We start from the raw sequence: 22181 nt of genomic DNA, 5'->3' as shown, positions 1-22181 counted from the left end.
CAAAGGGCATTACAACTGTATGGTTAAACCAATTTGAACTCCACAGATCTTCCAAGGGGCATTAATATTGTCTTTTTATTCCACTGTATCCTCCACCACGTTTGCAAGTGGCATTGATATTGTCTTTTTATTCCACTGCGACCTCCACCACTCTTCCATGGGGCATTAAAAGCGTCTTGTTAAGCTACTGTGACCTCCATGTCTCTTCCACAGGGCATTGATATTGCCGTTTTATTCCACTGGAACCTCCAACACTCTTCCAAGGGGCATTGATATTGTTTTTTTATTCCACTGAGACATCAACCACTCCTTCAAGGAGTATTGACATTGTCTTTTTAATCCACTTCGACCTCCACCACTCTTCCAAGGGGCATTAAAACAGTCTTGTTAATCTACTGTGACCTCCACGTCTCTTCCAAGGGGCATTAAAACCATCAATTTAAACCACTCTCAACTCCACAGCTCTTGCAAGGGGCTTTGATATTGTTTTTTATTCCACTGTAACCTCCAGCACTCTTCCAAGGGGCATTGATATTGTCTTTTTATTCCACTGCGACTTTCACCTCTCTTCCAAGGGACATAAAAACCGTCTTGTTAAGCTACTGTGACATCCACGTCTCTTTCACGGGGCATTGATATTGTCTTTTTATTCCACTGTAAACTCCACCACTCTTCCAAGGGGCATTGATATTGTCTTTTTAATACACTGCGACTTCCACCTCTCTCCCAAGGGACATTAAAACTGTCTTGTTAAGCTGCTGTAACCTCCATGTCTATTCCACGGGGCATTGATATTGTCTTTTTATTCCAATGTGACCGTCACCACTCTTCTAAGGGGCAGTGATATTGTCTTTTTAAACCACTGCGACCTTCACCACTCTTCCAAGGGGCATTAAATCAGTCTTCATTAGCTAATGTGACCTCTACCTCTCTTACAAGGGGCAATAAAACCGTCTGCTTAAACCATTCTGTTCTCCACAGTTCTTCCAAGGAGCATTGATATTGTCTTTTTATTCGACTCTAACCTCCACCACTCTTCCAAGGGGCATTGATATTGACTTTTTATGCCACTGCGACCTACACCACTCTTCCAAGTGGCATTGATATTGTCTTTTTAATCAACTGCGACCTCCACCTCTCTTCCAAGTGGCATTAAAACCATCTTGTTAAGCTACTGTGACCACCACGTCCCTTCCATTCAGCATTGATATTGTCTTTTTATTCCACTGCGACCTCCACCACTCTTCCAAGCAGCATTAAGACCATCTTGTTAAGCTACAGTGACCTCCACAACTCTTCCACGGGGCATTGATATTGTCCTTTATACCACTGTAACCTCTACCCTTCTTCCAAGGGGCATTGATATTGTCTTTTTATTCCACTGCGACCTCCACCACTCTTCCAAAGGGCATTGATATTGTCTTTTTAATCCACTGCGACCTCCTCCACTATTCCAAGGGCATTAAAACAGTCTTCTTAAGCTACTGTGACCTCCAGGTCTCTTCCAAAGGGCATTAAAACAATCCGGTTAAACCACTCTGAACTCCACAGCTCTTCCGAGGGGCATTGATATTGTCTTTTTATTCCACTGCGACCTCCACCACTCTTCCAAGGGGCATTGATATTGTCTTTTTAATCCACTGCGACCTCCACCACTCTTCCAAGGGGCATTGATATTGTCTTTTTATTCCACTGCAACTTCAACCTCTCTTCTAAGGGACATTGATATTGTCTTTTTAATCCACTGCGACCTCCACCACTCTTCCAAGGGGCATTAAAACAGTCTAGTTAAGCTACTGTGACCTCCATGTCTCCGCCAAGGGGCATGAAAACCGTCTGGTTAAACCACTCTGAACTCCACAGCTCTTCCGAGGGGCATTGATATTGTCTTTTTATTCCACTGTAACATCCACCACTCTTCCAAAGGGCATTGATTTTGTCTTTTTATTCCACTGCGACCTCCACCACTCTTCCAAGGGGCATTGATATTGTCTTTTTAATCCACTGCGACCTCCACCACTCTTCCAAGGGGCATTGATATTGTCTTTTTATTCCACTGCAACTTCAACCTCTCTTCTAAGGGACATTGATATTGTCTTTTTAATCCACTGCGACCTCCACCACTCTTCCAAGGGGCATTAAAACAGTCTAGTTAAGCTACTGTGACCTCCATGTCTCCTCCAAGGGGCATGAAAACCGTCTGGTTAAACCACTCTGAACTCCACAGCTCTTCCGAGGGGCATTGATATTGTCTTTTTATTCCACTGTAGCATCCACCACTCTTCCAAGGGGCATTGATTTTGTCTTTTTATTCCACTGCGATCTCCACCACTCTTCCAAGGGGCATTGATATTGTCATTTTAATCCACTGCGACCTCCACCACTCTTCCAAGGGGCATTAAAACCGTCTTGTTAAGCTACTGTGACATCGAAGTCTCTTCCAAGCGGCATTAAAACCATCTGGTTAAACCACTCTGAACTCCACAGCTCTTCCAAGGGGCATTGATATTGTCTTTTTTTTCCACTGTAACCTCCAAAACTCTTCCAAGGGGCATTGATTTTGTCTTTTTATTTCACTGTGACCTTAATCACGCTTCCAATGTGCATTGATATTGTCTTTTTAATCCACTGCGACCTCCACCCCTCTTCCAAGGGGCATTAAAGCCGTCTTCTTAAGCTACTGTCACGTCCATGTCTATTCCACGGGGAATTGAAATTGTCTTTTTATTCCAATGTAACCTCCACCACTCTTCCAAGGGGCATTGATATTGTCTTTTTATTCCACTGCGACTTCAACCTCTCTTCTAAGGGGCATTGATATTGTTTTTTTAATCCACTGCGACCTCCACCACTCTTCCAAGGGGCATTAAAACAGTCTTGTTAAGCTACTGTGACCTCCACGTCTCTTCCAAGGGGCATTAAAACCGTCTGGTTAAACCACTCTGAACTCCACAGCTCTTCCGAGGGACATTGATATTGTCTTTTTATTCCACTCTAACCTCCACCACTCTTCCAAGGGGCATTGACATTGTCTTTATATTCCACTGCGACCTCCACCACTCTTCCAAACGGCATTAAGACCATCTTGTTAAGCTACAGTGACCTCCACAACTCTTGCACGGGGCATTGATATTGTCTTTTATTCCACTGAAACCTCCACCACTCTTCCAAGGGGCATTGCTATTGCCTTTAAATTCCACTGCGACCTCCACGACTCTTACAAAGGGCATTGATATTGTCTTTTTAATCCACTGCGACCTCCTCCACTCTTCCAAGGGCATTAAAACAGTCTTGTTAAGCTACTGTGACCTCCACGTCTCTTCCAAGGGGCATTAAAACTGCCTGGTTAAACCACTCTGAACTCCTCAGCTCTTCCAAGGGGCATTGATATTGTGTTTTTTTCCACTGCGACCTTAACCACTCTTCCAGTGGGCATTAATATTGTCTTTTTAATCCACTGCGACCTCCACCACTCTTCCAAGGGGCATTAAAACCGTATTGTTAAGCTAATGTCACGTCCATGTCTCCTCCAAGGGGCATGAAAACCGTCTGGTTAAACCACCCTGAACTCCACAGCTCTTCCGAGGGACATTGATATTGTCTTTTTATTCCACTGTAACATCCACCACTCTTCCAAGGGGCATTGATTTTGTCTTTTTATTCCACTGCGATCTCCACCACTCTTCCAAGGGGCATTGATATTGTCTTTTTATTCCACTGCAACTTCAACCTCTCTTCTAAGGGACATTGATATTGTCTTTTTAATCCACTGCGACCTCCACCACTCTTCCAAGGGGCATTAAAACAGTCTAGTTAAGCTACTGTGACCTCCATGTCTCCTCCAAGGGGCATGAAAACCATCTGGTTAAACCACTCTGAACTCCACAGCTCTTCCGAGGGGCATTGATATTGTCTTTTTATTCCACTGTAACATCCACCACTCTTCCAAGGGGCATTGATTTTGTCTTTTTATTCCACTGCGATCTCCACCACTCTTCCAAGGGGCATTGATATTGTCATTTTAATCCACTGCGACCTCCACCACTCTTCCAAGGGCGATTTAAACCGTCTTGTTAAGCTACTGTGAAGTCGAAGTCTCTTCCAAGGGGCATAAAAACCATCTGGTTAAACCACTCTGAACTCCACAGCTCTTCCAAGGGGCATTTGTATTGTCTTTTTATTCCACTCTAACCTCCACCACTCTTCCAAGGGGCATTGACATTGTCTTTTTATTCCACTGCGACCTCCACCACTCTTCCAAGGGGCATTGATATTGTATTTTTAGTCCACTGCGAACTCCACCCCTCTCCAAGGGGCATAAAAACCATCTTGTTAAGCTACTGTGACCTCCACGTGCCTTCGAAGGGCATTGATATTGTCTTTTTATTCATCTGTAACCTCCACCCATCTTCCAAGGGGCATTGATATTGTTTTTTTACTCCACTGCGACCTCCACCACTCTTCCAAGGGGCATTAATATTGTCTTTTTAATCCACTGCGACCTCCACCACTCTACCAGGGGGCAATAAAACCGTCTTGATAAGTTACTGTGACCACCACGTCTCTTCCAAGGGGCGTTAAAACCATCTGGTTATTCCACTCTGAACTCCACGTCTCTTCCACGGGGCATTGGGATTGTCTTTTTATTCCACTGTAACCTCCACCACTCTTCCAAGGGGCATTGATATTGTCTTTTTATTCCACTTCAACCTTCACCAGTCTTCCAAGGGGCATTAAAACCATCTTGTTAAGCTACTGTGACCTCCACGTCTCTTACACGGGGCATTGGGATTGTCCTTTAATTCCACTGTAACATCCAACACTCATCCAAGGGGCATTAAAACTGTATTGTAAAGCTACTTTGACCTCCACGTCAATTCCACGGGGCATTAAAACTGTCAGTTTAAACCACTCTGAACTCCACAGCTCTTGCAAGGGGCATTGATATTGTCTTTTTATTCCAATGTAACCTCCAACACTCTTCCAATGGGCATTGATATTGTCTTTTTATTCCACTGCAACTTCCACCTCTCTTCCATGGGGCATTAAAACCGTCTTGTTAAGCTACTGTGACCTCCACGTCTCTTTCTCGGGGCATTGATATTGTCTTTTATTCCACTGTAACCTCCACCACTCTTCCAAGGGGTATTGATATTGTCTTTTTATTCCACGGGAACCTTCACCACTCTTCCAAGTGGCATTGATATTGTCTTTTTAATCCACTGCGACCTCCACCACTCGTCCAAGGGGCATTAAAACTGTGTTGTTAAGCTACTGTGACCTCCGCGTCTCTTCCAAGGTGCATTAAAACCGTCAATTTAAACCACTCTGAACTCCACAGCTCATGCAAGAGGCATTGATATTGTCTTTTTATTCCACTGTAACCTGCAGCACTCTTTCAAGGGGCATTGATATTGTCTTTTTATTCCACTATGACTTCCACCACTCTCCCAAGGTGCATTAAAAACATCTTGTTTAGCTACTGTAACGTTCATGTCTATTCCACGGGGCATTGATATTGTCTTTTTATTCCACAGTATCCTCCACCACTCTTCCAAGGGGTATTAATATTGTCTTTTTATTCCACTGCGACTTCCACCTCTCTTCTAAGGGGCATTGATATTGTCTTTTTAATCCACTGTGACCTCCACCACTCTTCCAAGAGGCATTAAAACAGTCTTGTTAAGCTACTGTGACCTCCACATCTCTTCCAAGGGGCATTAAATCCGTCTGGTTAAACCATTCTGAACTCCATAGCTTTTTCAAGAGGCATTGATATTGTCTTTTTATTCCACTGCGACCTACACCACTCTTCCAAGGGGCATTCATATTGTCTTTTTAATCCACTGCGACCTCCACCACTCTTCCAACTGGCATTGATATTATCTTTTTATTTCACTGTAACCTCCACCACTCTTTCAAGAGGCATTGATATTGTCTTTTTATTCCACTGCGACCTCCACCACTCTTCCAAGAGGCATTAAAAACGTCTTATTAAGCTACTATGACCTCCACGTCTCTTCCAAGGGGCATTAAAACCATCTGGTTAAACCGCTCTGAATTCCACAGCTCATCAAAGGGGCATTGATATTGTCTTTTTATTCCACTGTAACCTCCACCACTTTTCCTATGGGAATTGATATTTTCTTTTTAATATTATTATTATTTATTATTTTAGCGCCATTTATTCCATGGCGCTTTACTTGTGATAGGGATCTACATAACAAAAGCATTTACATAATCTTAACAAAACGAGTCAGCGACTGGTAAAGGAGGAGCGAGGACCCTGCCCGCGAGGGCTCACATTCTAGAAGGGATGGGTGAGGATACATTACGTGAGGGTAGAGCTGGTCTTGCAGCGGTGGTTACTGCAGGTTGTAGGCTTGTCGGAAGATGTGGGTCTTCAGGTTTCTTTTGAAGGTTTCCACGGTCGGCCAGAGTCTGATGTGTTGGGGTAGAGAGATCCAGAGTAGGACGGATGCACGGAAGAAATCTTGTATACAATTGTGGGAGGAGGAGATAAGAGGAGAGTAGAGAAGGAGATCTTGTGAGGATCGGAGATTGCGTGCAGGTAAGTATCGGGAGACTAGGACACAGATGTATGGGGGAGACAGGTTGTGGATGGTTTTGTAAGTAGGCTGTGATCAGAGAGAGGGAGAGGTCAGCCCGCTCAAGAGAAATTGCACAAAAAATTTTGGGGTCCAATTTTTCCTGTTACACCTGTGAAAATAAAAAAAATTGGGTCTAAAGTAACATTTTTGTGAAAAAAGTTAAATGTTAATTTTTTTCTTCCACTTTCCAAAAATTCCTGTGAAGTACCTGAAGGGTTAATAAAGTTCTTGAATGTGGTTTTGAGCACCTTGAGCGGTGCAGTTTTTAGAATGGTGTCACTATTGGGTATTTTCTGTCATAAAGACCCCTCAAAGTGACTTCAAATATGATGTGGTCCCTAAAAAAAATGTTTTTGTAAATTTTGTTGGAAAAATGAGAAATCGCTGGTCAAATTTTTAACACTTATAGCTCCCTAACAAAAGAAAAATTTGGTTCCAAAATTGTGCTGATGTAAAGTATACATGTGGGAAATGTTATTTGTTAACTATATTGTGTGACATATCTCTCTGATTTAAGGGCATGAAAATTTAAAGTTTGAAAATTGCAAAATTTTCAAAATTTTTGCCAAATTTCCGATTTTTTCACAAATAAACGCAAGTGATATCAAAGAAATTTTACCACTATCATGAAGTACAATATGTCACGAAAAAACAATCTCAGAATCATGGGAATCCGTTAAAGCGTTCCAGAGTAATTACTTCATAAAGTGACAGTGGTCAGAATTGAAAAAATTGGCCCGGTCACGAAGGCAAAAACAGGCTCTGGCTCGAAGTGGTTAAAATCCACTGTAACCTCCACCACTCTACCAAGGGGCATTGATATTGTATTTTTATTCCACTGCGACCTCCACCACTCTTCCAAAGGGCATGGATATTGTCTTTTTATTCCACTGCGACCTCCAAAACTCTTCCTCGGGGCATTGATATTGCCTTTTTAATCCACTGCAACCTCCACAACTCTTCCATTTGGCATTAAAACCGTCTTGATAAGCTACTGTGACCTTCACGTCTCTTCCAAGGGGCATTAAAACCATATGGTTAAATCAATCTGAACTCCACAGATCTTCCAAGGGGCATTGATATTGTCTTTTTATTCCACTGTATCCTCCACCACTCTTCCAAGGGGCATTGATATTGTCTTTTTATTCCACTGCGACCTCAACCACTCTTCCAAGGGGCATTAAAACCGTCTTGTTAAGCTACTGTGACATCCATGTCTCTTCCAGAGGGCATTGATATTGTCTTTTTATTCCACTGGAACCTCCACCACTCTTCCAAGGGGCATTAAAAACGTATTTTTAAGCTACTGTGACCTCCACGTCACTTCCAATGGGCATTAAAACCATCTGGTTTAACTTCTCTGAACTCCACTGCTCTTCCAAGGGGCATTGATATTGACTTTTTAATCCACTGTTACCTCCACCACTCTTCCAAGGGGCATTGATATTGTTTTTTTATTCCACTGCGACCTCCACTACTCTACCAAGGGGCATTGATATTGTCTTTTTAATCCACTGCAACCTCCACCACTCTTCTAAGGGGCATTTATATTGTCTTTTTAGTCAACTGTGACCTTCACCACTCTTCCAAGGGCCATTAAAACAGTGTTGTTAAGCTACTTTGACCTCCACGTCAATTCCACGGGGCATTAAAACCATCTATTTAAACCACTCTGAACTCCACAGCTCTTGCAAGGGGCATTGATATTGTCTTTTTATTCCACTGTAACCTCCACCACGCTTCCAAGTGGCATTGATATTGTCTTTTTAATCCACTGCAACCTCCACCACTCTTCCAAGGGGCATTTAAACTATCTTGTTAAGCTACTGTGACCTCCAAGTCTCTTCCAAGGGGCATTTAAACCGTCTGGTTAAACTGCTCTGAGCTCCACAGCTCTTCCAAGGGGCATTGACAATGTCTTTTTATTCCTTTGTAACCTTCTGCACTCTTCCAAGTGCATTGATATTGTCTTTTTATTCCTCTGCGACGTCCAAGACTCTTCCAAGGGGCATTAAAACCGTCTTGTTAAGCTACTGTGACCTCCAAGTTTCTTACACAGGGCATTGATATTGTCATTTTATTCTACTGTAACCTCCACCACTCTTCCAAGGGGCATTGATATTGTCTTTTTAATCCACTGCAACCTCCATCACTCTTCCAAGAAGCATTGAAACCGTCTTGTTAAGCTACTGTGACCTCCAAGTCTATTCCACGGTGCATTAAAACTTTCTGGTTAAACCACTGTGAACTCCACAGATCTTCCGAGGAGCATTGATATTGTCTTTTTATTCCAATCTAACCTTCACCACTGTTCCAAGGGGCATTGATATTGTCTTTTTATTTTACTTTGACCTCCACCACTCTTCCAAGGGGCATTAATATTGTCTTTTTATTCCACTGTGACCTCCACCACTCTTCCAAGGGGCATTGACATTGTCTTTTTATTCCACTGTGACCTCCACCACTTTTCCAAGGGGCATTAAAACCATATTGTTAAGCTACAGTGACCTCCACATCTCTTCCACGGGGCATTGATATTGTCTTTTTATTCCACTGTAACCTCCACCACTCTTCCAAGGGGCATTGATATTGCCTTTTTATTCCACTGCGACCTCCACCACTCTTCCAAGGCTCATTGATATTGTCTTTTTAACCCACTGCAACCTCCACCACTCTTCCAAGGGGCATTAATATTGTCTTGTTATTCCACTGTAACCTCCACCAATCTTCCAAGGGGCATTGATATTGTCTTTTTATTCCACTGCGACCTCCACCACTCTTCCAAGGGGCATTAAAACCGTCTTGTTAAGTTACTGTGACCTCCACGTCTCTTCAAAGGAGCGTTAAAACCGTCTGGTTATACCACTCTGAACTCCACAGCTTTTCCAAGGGGCATTATTATTGTCTTTTTATTCCACTGTAACATCCACCACCCCTTCCAAGGGGCATTGATATTGTCTTTTTATTCCACTGCGACCTCCACCAGTCCTCCAAGAGGCATTAAAAATGTCTTGTTAAGATACTGTGACCTCCACTTCTCTTCCACGGGGCATTGAAATTGTCTTTTTATTCCACTGTAACCTCCACCACTCGTCCAGGGGGCATTGATATTGTCTTTTTATTCCACTGCGACCTCCACCACTCTTCCAAGACTCATTGATATTGTCTTTTTAATCCACTGCGACCTCCACAACTCTTCCAAGGGGCATTAAAACCGTCTTATTAAGCTTTTGGGACCTCCACATCTCTTCCACGGGGCATTGATATTGTCTTTTTATTTAACTGTAACCTCACCAACTGTCCCAAGGGGCATTGATATTGTCTTTTTATTATTATTACTATTATTTATTATTATAGCGCCATTTATTCCATGGCGCTTTACATGTGATAGGGATATACATAACAAAAGCATTTACATAATTTTAACAAAACGAGTCAGCGACTGGTACAGGAGGAGCAAGGACCCTGCACGCGAGGGCTCACATTCTAGAAGGGATGGGTGAGGATACATTAGGTGAGTGTAGAGCTGGTCATGCAGCGGTGGTTACTGCAGGTTGTAGGCTTGTCGGAAGAGGTGGGTCTTCAGGTTTCTTTCGAAGGCTTCCACGGTCGGCGAGAGTCTGATGTGTTGGGGTAGAGAGTTCCAGAGTAGGGGCGATGCACAGGAGAAATCTTGTATACGATTGTGGGAGGAGGAGATAAGAGGGGAGTAGAGAAGGAGATCTTGTGAGGATCGGAGGTTGCGTGCAGGTAAGTACCGGGAGACTAGGTCACAGATGTCTGGGGGAGACAAGTTGTGGATGGCTTTGTATGCCATGGTTAGAGTTTTAAACTGGATTCTCTGGGCATTGGGGAGCCAGTGAAGAGATTGACAGAGAGGAGAGGCCGGGGAATAGCGGGGGGACAGGTGAATTAGTCGAGCAGCAGAGTTTAGGATAGATTGGAGAGGCGCAAGAGTGTTGTAAGGGAGGCCACGGAGCAGGAGGTTTCAGTAGTCGAGGCGGGATATGATGGGGGCATGCACTAGTGTTTTTGCAGAGTCTTTGCTGAGGAATGCATGGATCCGGGAGATGTTTTTGAGTTGGAGTCGGCAGGAAGTGGAAAGGGCTTGGATATGTGGCTTGAAGGAGAGATCAGAGTCCAGGGTTACTCCAAGGCAGCGAGCTTGTGGGACTGGGGAGAGTGAACAGCCATTGACATTGATTGCTAGGTCAGATGGGGGATGTGAATGAGAGGGTGGAAAGATGATGAACCCTGTTTTATCCATGTTGAGTTTTAGAAATCTGTCAGAGAAGAAGGATGACATGGCGGACAGACATTGTGGGATTTTGGTTAGTAGGGAGGAGATATCGGATCCAGAGAGGTAGATCTGTGTGTCGTCAGCATAGAGGTGATACTGAAAACCGTGAGACTCTATGAGCTGTCCCAGGCCAAAGGTGTAGATGGAGAAGAGCAGAGGTCCTAGAACTGAACCTTGGGGGACACCGACAGATAGGGGGCGAGATGAGGAGGTGGTGCGTGAGTGGGAGACTCTGAATGTCCTGTCTGTTAGGTATGAGGAGATCCAAGATAGCGCCAAGTCCGTGATGCCAAGAGATGAGAGAATCTGGAGTAAGAGGGAATGGTCCACTGTGTCAAAGGCAGATGACAGGTCCAGAAGGAGGAGGATGGAGTAGTGTCGCTTGGATTTGGCATTTAGTAGGTCGTTGGTGACTTTGGTCAGGGCAGTTTCAGTCGAGTCATGCGGTCGGAAGCCAGATTGCAGGCGGTCGAAGAGGGAGCAGGAGGAGAGGTGGGAGGACAGTTCAAGGTGGACATGTTGTTCTAGTAGTTTTGAGGCAAAGGGGAGGAGTGATATGGTGCGGTAGCGAGTCAGAGAGGAAGGGTCAAGGGAGGGCTTTTTGAGGATGGATGTGATTGCAGCATGTTTGAAACATGAGGGGAAGACACCGGTTGTTAGTGACAGATTGAAGAGGTGGGTTAGGGTTGGGATGAAGACTGTAGTAAGGTTAGTGATGAGGTGGGATGGGATTGGGTCAAGTTCGCAGGTGGTGAGGTGTGATTTGGAGAGTAAAGAGGAGACTTGACCTTCTGTAATGGTGGAGAAGTGGGGTTTGGAGGAGGAGGGTTGAATAGATATGAGGAGGGGCTGTGTGGACTTTAGGCAAAAGTTTTGTCTGATGGTGTCAATCTTCTGTTAGAAGAATGAGGCAAAGTCGAGATGAGAGAAGAGGAAGGAGGTGCTGGGGGACGAAGGAGAGAGTTAAAAGTGTTAAATAGCTGTTTAGGGTTGTGAGATAGGGAGGATATGAGAGATGAGAAGTAGGTTTGTTTTGCAGTAGTGAGTGCAGACTTGAAATTAGTGAGGGATTGCTTGAATGCGATGAAGTGCTCGATGGAATGAGACATTTTCCATCTCCGCTAAGCAACCATGGAGGCCCAGCGCAGTTCTAAAGTAAGTTTAGTGTGCCAGGGTTGCCTGTTGAATGTGCGAGATGTGGTGTGTGTGAGAGGGGCGATCGAGTCAAGAGCTGCAGATATTGTGGTGTTATATGAAGAGGCAGCAACGTCTGCGTCATGTAAGAAATTTATGTCTGTAAGAGGGAGGAGGGATTCAGAGAGTGAGTGTAAGTCAAGGTGTTTGAGATTTCTGCGAGGGTATGCAAGTTTGTGGAGTGGGGATTGTTTCCCCGGGGAGGAGAGAGAAGAGAATGTAAGTAGGCTGTGATCAGAGAGAGGGAGAGGTGAGTTAGAGAGGTTAGATAGGGAACAGAGGCGGGTGAAGATGAGGTCCAGTGTGTGGCCATCTTTGTGGGTGGGTGTCGAAGACCATTGAGTGAGTCCGAAGGAGAAAGTGAGAGATAGGAACTTAGAGACAGACGAATGGGAAGTGTTAATGGGGATGTTGAAGTCACCCATTATGATAGTGGGGATGTCAGTGGAGAGAAAGTGAAGCAGCCAGGTGGTGAAGTGGTCTAAGAAGGTGGTGGCTTGCCCTGGGGGTCGGTAAACGACGGCCAGTTGGAGGTTGGAGGGGGAATAGATGCACACACAGTGCACCTCAAAAGAGGGGAGTGTAATGGAGGGTGGCAGTGGGATTTGTGTGAAAGCGCAGTGTTCTGATAGGAGAAAACCTACGCCTCCGCCATGTTTGCCGTTGGGGCGGGGGGTGTGGGAAAGGTGAAATCCGCCATATGAAAGTGCAGCTGGGGAGGCTGTGTCAGAGGGGGCGAGCCAGGTTTCAGTGATGGCGAGGAAGGAAAGTTTGTTTGTAATGAAAAGATCGTGGATGAAGGAACGTTTGTTGCAGACAGAGCGAGTGTTCCATAGAGCTCCTGTTAGAGCAACTTAGGGAGTGGGGATTGGTTGGATGGGTATGAGCTTAGAAGGGTTGCGACAGTTTGTGGAAGGTCGTGGATAGGAAGAAAAAGTAACTGTGGGGATATGGCGAGGAGGACCAGGATTTGGAGAGATATCTCCAGCAGTGATGAGGAGCAGAGAAAGTGTTAGCATGTGGGAGCAAGAGAGAGCATGAGGTGGCTTTCTGTGTTTATAGATCCAGGATTGAATGTTTAGGAATAATTTGGAGGAGGAGGTGAGATGAATGGGGAGGTTGGAGGGAGAGATGAAGAGTTTCTTACTAGGTGTAGGGATTTGAGGGGTTACTAGAAAGTGGAGGACTATAGAGGAAAAAGTGAGAGCTAACAGAAACATAGTTAAAAGAGAGTAAGTGGTCAAAGTGTTGGTTACCTGACTCCTGCCCTGACTAACTGCCTCTGAAATAACTGACACTTATCTCCGAAGCCACTTTGCACAAGAAGACGCGTGCAACCCTTACAGAGCTTCTAAATATATAGGACACATTAAACTATGAGGTGAAGGGCATTGTGGGAGCTGCATGTGGCTAAATTAGCAGCTGGTCGTCTCACCAGGAGATGGCTGGGTGATCAAACACAGAGCTAGGACTCTAGTCTCTGCAGTTTAGCACCTCTAAAAATCAGATAAGATCTATAGTGGGGAAGGGACAGACATATGTGGGTATTGAATGGAGTGGGACAGATAAAGCAGAGAAGGTATGCAGAGCATGTACCAGTGAGGTGAATCAGCAAAGCAGAGCATTAGATTACAGCAGACACAGCAAGCAGAGAAGTTATGCAGAGCATGTACCAGTGAGGTTATTCCACTGCGACCTCCACCACTCTTCCAAGGGGCATTGATATTGTCTTTTTATTCCACTGCGACCTCCGCCACTCTTCCAAAGGGCATTGATATTGTCTTTTATTCCACTGTAACCTCCACCACTGTTCTAAGGGCCATTAAAACCGTCTTGTTAAGCTAGTGTGACGTCCACGTCTTTTCCACAGGGCATTGTTATTGTCTTTTTATTCCACTGCGACCTCCACCACTCTGCCAAGGGACATTAAAACCGTCATTGAGTTAAACCACTCTGAATTCCATAGCTCTTTCAAGAGACATCGATATTGTCTTTTTATTTCACTGTAACCTCCACCACTCTTTCAAGGGGCATTGATATTGTCTTTTTATTCCACTGCGACCTCCACCACTCTTCCAAGGGGCATTAAAACCGTCTTGTTAAGCTATTGTGACCTCAACATCTCTTCCACGGGGCATTGATATTGTCTTTTTATTCCACTGTAACCTCCATCACTCTTACAAGGGGCATTGATATTGTATTTTTATTCCACTGCGACCTCCACCACTCTTCCAAGGGGCATTCATATTGTCTTTTTAATCCACTGCGACCTCCACCACTCTTCCAAGGGGCATTAAAACCGTCTTGTTAAGCTACTGTCACCTCCACGTCCCTTCCAAGGGGCATAAAAACGGTCAATTTAAACCACTCTATACTCCACAGCTCTTGCAAGCGGCATTGATATTGTCTTTTTTTCAAATGTAACCTCCAGCACTCTTCCAAGGGGCATTGGTATTGTCTTTTTATTCCACTGCAACTTCCACCTCTCTTTCAAGGGGCATTAAAACCGTATTGTTAAGCTACTGTGACCTCCACGTCTCTTCCAAGGTGCATTAATACCCTCAATTTACACCACTCTGAACTCCACAGCTCTTGCAAGAGGCACTGATATTGCCTTTTTACTCCACTGTAACCTACAGCACTCTTTCAAGGGGCATTGTATATTCTTTTTATTCCACTACGACTTCCAACACTCTCCCAAGGTGCATTAAAAACATCTTGTTTAACTACTGTAACGTCCATGTCTATTCCACGGGGCATTGATATTTTCTTTTTATTCCACTGTATCCTCCACCACTCTTCCAAGGGGTTTTGATATTGTCTTTTTATTCCACTGCGACTTCCACCTCTCTTCTAAAGGGCATTGATATTGTCCTTTTAATCCACGAGGCATTAAAACAGTCTTGTTAAGCTACTGTGACCTCCACATCTCTTCCAAGGGGCATTAAAACCGTCTGGTTAAACTACTCTGAACTCCACAGCTCTTCCAAGGGGCATTGATATTGTCTTTTTATTCAACTGTAACCTCCACCATTCTTCCAAGGGGTATTGATATTGTCTTTTTAATGCACTGCGACCTCCACCACTCTTCCAAGGGGCATTTAAACCATCTGGTTAAACCACTCTGAACTCCATAGCTCTTTCAAGAGGCATTGATATTGTCTTTTTATTTCATTGTAACCTCCACCAATCTTTCAAGGGGCATTGATATTGTCTTTTTATTCCACTGCGACCTCCACCACTCTTCCAAGGGGCAATAAAACTGTCTTGTTAAGCTACTGTGACCTCCACGTGTCTTCCACGGGCATTGATATTATCTTTTTAATCCACTGTGACCTCCACCACTTTTCTAAGGGGCATTAAAACCGTCTGGTTAAACCACTGTGAACTCCACAGCTTTTCGATGGGGCATTGGTATTGTCTTTTTATTCCACTCTAACCTCCACCACTCTTTCAAGGGGCATTGACATTGTCTTTTTATTCCACTGCGACCTCCATCATTCCTCCAAGGGGCATTGATATTGTCTTTTTATTCCACTGCCACCTCCACCACTCTTCCAAGGGGCATTGATATTGTCTTCTTAATCCACTGCGACCCCCACCACTTTTCCAAGGGGCATTAAAAACGTCTTTTTAAGCTACTGTGACCTCCACGTCACTTCCAATGGGCATTAAACCGTCTGGTTAAACCACTTTGAACTCCACAGCTCTTCCAAGGGGCATTGGTATTGTCTTTTTATTCCACTCTAACCTCCACGGCTCTTCCAAGGGGCGTTGACATTTCCTTTTTATTCCACTGCGACCTCCACCATTCTTCCAAGGGGCATTAAAACTGTCTAGTTAAGCTACAGTGACCTCCACATCTCTTCCACGGGGCATTGATATTGTCTTTAAATTCCACTTTAACCTCCACCACTCTACCAATGGGCATTGATATTGTATTTTTAATCCACTGCGACCTCCACCACTCTTCCAATGGGCATTAAAACCATCTTGTTAAGATACTGTGACCTCCAAGTCTCTTTCACGGGGAATTGATATTGTATTTTTATTCCACTGCGACCTCCAGCACTCTTCCAAGGGGCATTTATATTGTCTTCTTAATCAACTGCGACCTCCACAACTCTTCAAAGGGGCATTAAAACCGTCTTATTAAACTACTTTGACATCCACGTCAATTCCACGGGGCATTGATATTGTCATTTTATTCCATTGTAACCTCCACCATTCTTCCAAGGGGTATTGATAATGTCTTTTTAATGCACTGCGACCTCCACCACTCTTCCAAGGGGCATTAAAACCATCTGGTTAAAACACTCTGAACTCCATAGCTCTTTCAAGAGGCATTGATATTGTCTTTTTATTTCACTGTAACCTCCACCACTCTTTCAAGGGGCATTGATATTGTCTTTTTATTCCACTGCTACCTCCACCACTCTTCCAAGAGGCATTAAAAACATCTTATTAAGCTACTATGACCTCCACGTCTCTTCCAAGGGGCATTAAAACCGTCTGGTTAAACCACTCTGAATTCCACAGCTCATCAAAGGGGCATTGATATTGTCTTTTTATTCCACTATTATTATTATTATTATTATTATTTATTATTATAGCGCCATTTATTCCATGGCGCTTTACATGTGATAGGGATATACATAACAAAAGCATTTACATAATCTTAACAAAACGAGTCAGCGACTGGTACAGGAGGAGCGAGAACCCTGCCCGTGAGGGCTCACATTCTAGAAGGGATGGGTGAGGATACATTAGGTGAGGGTACAGCTGGTCGTGCAGTGATGGTTACTGCAGGTTGTTGGCTTTTCAGAAGAGGTGGGTCTTCAGGTTTCTTTTGAAGGTTTCCATGGTCGGCGAGAGTCTGATGTGTTGGGGTAGAGAGTGCCAGAGTAGGGGGGATGCATGGGAGAAATCTTTTATACGATTGTGGGAGGAGGAGATAAGAGGGGAGTAGAGAAGGAGATCTTGTGAGGATCGGAGGTTGCGTGCAGGTAAGTATCGGGAGACTTGGTCACAGATGTATTGGGGAGACAGGTTGTGGATGGCTTTGTATGCCATGGTTAGAGTTTTGAACTGGATTCTCTGGGCAATGGGGAGCCAGTGAAGAGATTGACAGAGAGGAGAGGCCGGGGAATAGCGGGGGGACAGGTGAATTAGTCGAGCAGCAGAGTTTAGGATAGATTGGAGAGGCACAAGAGTGTTGTAAAGGAGGCCACGGATCAGGAGGTTGCAGTAGTCGAGGCGGGATATGATGAGGGCAAGCACTAGTGTTTTTGCAGAGTCTTTGCTGAGGAATGCACAGATCCGGGAGATGTTTTAGAGTTGGAGTCGGCAGGAAGTGGAAAGGGCTTGGATTTGTGGCTTGAAGGAGAGATCAGAGTCCAGGGTTACTCCAAGGCAGCGAGCTTGTGGGACTGGGGAGAGTGAACAGCCATTGACGTTGATGGCTAGGTCAGATTGGGGATGTTAATGAGAGGGTGGAAAGATGATGAACTCTGTTTTATCCATGTTGAGTTTTAGAAATCTGTCAGAGAAGAAGGATGACATGGCGGACAGACATTGTGGGATTTTGGTAAGTAGGGAGGAGATATTGGGTCCAGAGAGGTAGATCTGTGTGTCATCAGCATAGGGGTGATACAGAAAACCGTGAGACTCTATGAGCTGTCCCAGGCCAAAGGTGTAGATGGAGAAGAGCAGAGGTCCTAGAACTGAACCTTGGGGGACACCGACAGATAGGGGGCGAGATGAGGAGGTGGTGCGTAAGTGGGAGACGCTGAATGTCCTGTCTGTTAAGTATGAGGAGATCCAAGATAGAGCCAAGTCCGTGATGCCAAGAGATGAGAGAATCTGGAGTAAGAGGGAATGGTCCACTGTGTCAAAGGCAGATGACAGGTCCAGAAGGAGGAGGATGGAGTAATGTCGCTTGGATTTGGCATGTAGTAGGTCGTTGGTGACTTTGGTCAGTTCAAGGTGGGCATGTTGTTCTAGTAGTTTTGGGACAAAGGGGAGGAGTGATATGGGGCGGTAGCTAGTCAGAGAGGAAGGTTCAAGGGAGGGCTTTTTGAGGATGGGTGTGATTGCGGCATGTTTGAAACATGAGGGGAAGACACCGGTTGTTAGTGACAGATTGAAGAGGTGGGTTAGGGTTGGGATGAAGACTGTGGTAAGGTTAGTGATGAGGTGGGATGGGATTGGGTCAAGTTTGCAGGTGGTGAGGTGTGATTTGGAGAGGAAAGAGGAGACTTGACCTTGAGTGTAAGTCAAGGTGTTTGAGATTTCTGCGAGGGTATGCAAGTATGTGGAGTGGGGATTGTTGCCCCGGGGAGGAGAGAGAAGAGAATGTAAGTAGGCTGTGATCAGAGAGAGGGAGAGGTGAGTTAGAGAGGTTAGATAGGGAACAGAGGCGGGTGAAGATGAGGTCCAGTATGTGGCCATCTTTGTGGGTGGGTGTCGAAGACCATTGAGTGAGTCCGAAGGAGGAAGTGAGAGATAGGAACTTAGAGACAGACGAGTGGGAAGTGTTAATGGGGATGTTGTCAGAGGGGGTGAGCCAGGTTTCAGTGATGGCGAGGAAGGAAAATTTGTTTGTAATGAAAAGATCGTGGATGAAGGAAAGTTTGTTGCAGACAGAGCGAGCGTTCCATAGAGCTCCTGTTAGAGCAACTAAGGGAGTGGGGATTGGTTGGATGGGTATGAGCTTAGAAGGGTTGCGACAGTTTGTGGAAGGTCGTGGATAGGAGTAAGAAGTAACTGTGGGGATATGGTGAGGAGGACCAGGATTTGGAGAGATATCTCCAGCAGTGAGGAGCAGAGAAAGTGTTAGCAGGTAGGAGCAAGAGAGAGCATGAGGTGGCTGTCTGTGTTTGGAGATCCAGGATTGAATGTTTAGGAATAATTTGGAGGAGGAGGTGAGATGAATGGGGAGGATGGAGGGAGAGGTGAAGAGTTTCTTACTAGGTGTAGGGATTTGAGGGGTTACTAGAAAGTGGAGGACTATAGAGGAAAAAGTGAGAGCTAACAGAAACATAGTTAAAAGAGAGTAAGTGGTCAAAGTGTTGGTTACCTAACTCCTGCCCTGACTAACTGCCTTTGAAATAACTGCCACTTATCTCCGAAGCCACTTTGCACACGAAGACGCGTGCACCCCTTACAGAGCTTCTAAATATATAGGGCACATTAAACTATCAGGTGAAGGGCATTGTGGGAGCTACATATGGCTAAATTAGCAGCTGGTCGTCTCACCAGGAGATGGCTGGGTGATCAAACACAGAGCTAGGACTCTAGTCCCTGCAGTTTAGCACCTCTAAATATCAGATATGATCTATAGTGGGGAAGGGACAGACATATGTGGGTATTGAATGGAGTGGGACAGATAAAGCAGAGAAGTTATGCAGAGCATGTACCAGTGAGGTGAATCAGCAAAGCAGAGCATTAGATTACAGCAGACCCAGCAAGCAGAGAAGTTATGCAGAGCATGTACCAGTGAGGTGAATCAGCAAAGCAGAGCATTAGATTACAGCAGACACAGCAAGCAGAGAAGTTATGCAGAGCATGTACCAGTGAGGTTATTCCACTGAGACCTCCACCACTCTTCCGAGGGGCATTGATATTGTCTTTTTATTCCACTGTGACCTCCACTTCTCTTCCACAGGGCATTGTTATTGTCTTTTTTTTCCACTGCGACCTCCACCACTCTGCCAAGGGGCATTAAAAGCGTCTTGTTAAGCTACTGTGACCTCCACTTCTCTTCCACAGGGCATTGTTATTGTCTTTTTATTCCACTGCGACCTCCACCACTCTGCCAAGGGGCATTAAAAGCGTCTTGTTAAGCTACTGTGATGTCCACTGTTACCTCCACCACTCTTCCAAGGGGCATTGATATTGTCCTTTTATTCCACTGCGACCTCCACCACTCTTCCAAGGTTCATTGATATTGTCTTTTTAATCCACTGCGACCTCCACCACTCTTCCATGGGGCATTAAAACCGTCTTGTTAAGCTACTGTGACCTCCACGTCTCTTCCAAGGGGCACTAAAACCGTTTGGTTAAACCACTCTGTACTCCACAGCTCTTCCAAAGGGCATTGATATTGTCTTTTTATTTCACTGCAACTTCCACCACTCTTTCAAGGGGCATTGATATTGTATTTTTATTCCACTGTGACCTCCACCACTCTTCCAGGGGGCATTAAAACCGTCTTGTTAAGCTACTGTGACCTCCACGTCTCTTCCAAGGGGCATTAAAACCATCTGGTTAAACCGCTCTGAGCTCCACAGCTCTTCCAAGGGGCATTAACAATGTCTTTTTATTCCATTGTAACCTTCTGCACTCTTCCAAGTGCATTGATATTGTCTTTTTATTCCTCTGCGACGTCCATGACTCTTCCAAGGGGCATTAAAACCATCTTGTTAAGCTACTGTGACCTCCAAGTTTCTTACACAGGGCATTGATATTGTCTTTTTATTCCACTGGGACCTTCACCACTCTTCAAATTGGCATTGATATTGTCTTTTTATTCCACTGCGACCTCCGCCACTCTGCCAAGGGGCATTAAAAGCGTCTTGTTAAGCTACTGTGACCTCCACTTCTCTTCCACAGGGCATTGTTATTGTCTTTTTATTCCACTGCGACCTCCACCACTCTGCCAAGGGGCATTAAAAGCGTCTTGTTAAGCTACTGTGATGTCCACTGTTACCTCCACCACTCTTCCAAGGGGCATTGATATTGTCTTTTTATTCCACTGCAACCTCCACCACTCTTACAAGGGGCATTAATATTATCTTTTTAATCCACTGCGACCTCCACCACTCTTCAATGGGGCATTAAAACCGTCTTGTTAAGCTACTGTCACCTCCACGTCCTTTCCAAGGGGCATTAAAACCGTCAATATAAACCACTCTGAACTTCACAGCTCTTGCAAGGGGCATTGATATGGTCTTTTTATTCCAATATAACCTCCAGCACTCTTCCAAGTGGCATTGATATTGTCTTTTTATTCCACTGCAACTTCCACCTCTCTTCCAAGGGGCATTAAAACCGTCTTGTTAAGCTACTGTGACATCCACGTCTCTTTCACGGGGCATTGATATTGTCTTTTTATTCCACTGGGACCTTCACCACTCTTCCAATTGGCATTGATATTGTCTTTTTATTCCACTGCGACCTCCACCACTCTTCCAAGGGGCATTAAAACCGTATTGTTAAGCTACTGTGACCTCCACGTCTCTTCCAAGGTGCATTAAAACCGTCAATTTAAAGCACTCTGAACTCCACAGCTCTTGCAAGAGGCTTTGATATTGTCTTTTTACTCCACTGTAGCCTACAGCACTCTATCAAGGAGCATTGATATTGTCTTTTCATTCCACTACGACTTCCACCACTCTCCCAAGGTGCATTAAAAACACCTTGTTTAGCTACTGTAACGTCCATGTCTATTTCACGGGGTATTGATATTGTCATTTTAATCCACTGCGATTACCACCTCTCTTCTAAGGGGCATTGATATTGTCTTTTTAATCCACTGCGACCTCCACCACTCTTCCAAGAGACATTAAAACAGTCTTGTTAAGCTAATGTGACCTCCACATCTCTTCCACGAGGCATTGATATTGTCTTTTTATTCCACTGCAACCTCCATATCTCTTCCAAGTGGAATTGATATTGTCTTTTTATTCCACTGCGACCTCCACCACTCTTCTAAGGGGCATTGATATTGTCTTTTTAATCAACTGTGACCTCCACCACTCTTCCAATGGGCATTAAAACTGTTTTGATAAGCTACTTTGACCTCCACGTCTCTTCCAAGGGGCAATATAACCGTCTGGTTAAACCACTCTGAACTCCACAGCTCTTCCAAGAGGCATTGATATTTTCTTTTTATTCGACTGTAACCTCCACCCCTCTTCCAAGGGGCATTAAAACCGTCTTGTTAAGCTACTGTGTCCTCCACTTCTCTTCCAAGGGGCATTAAAACCGTCAAATTAAAGCACTCTGAACTCCACAGCTCTTGCAAGAGGCATTGATATTGTCTTTTTATTCCACTGTAACCTCCACAGCTCTTC

Source organism: Phyllobates terribilis, unplaced genomic scaffold (assembly GCF_046119375.1).
Source record: "Phyllobates terribilis strain yellow unplaced genomic scaffold, ASM4611937v1 Scaffold_114__1_contigs__length_5359813, whole genome shotgun sequence".
NCBI lineage: Eukaryota > Metazoa > Chordata > Amphibia > Anura > Dendrobatidae > Phyllobates > Phyllobates terribilis.
Note: the sequence above shows the minus strand (reverse complement) of the source record.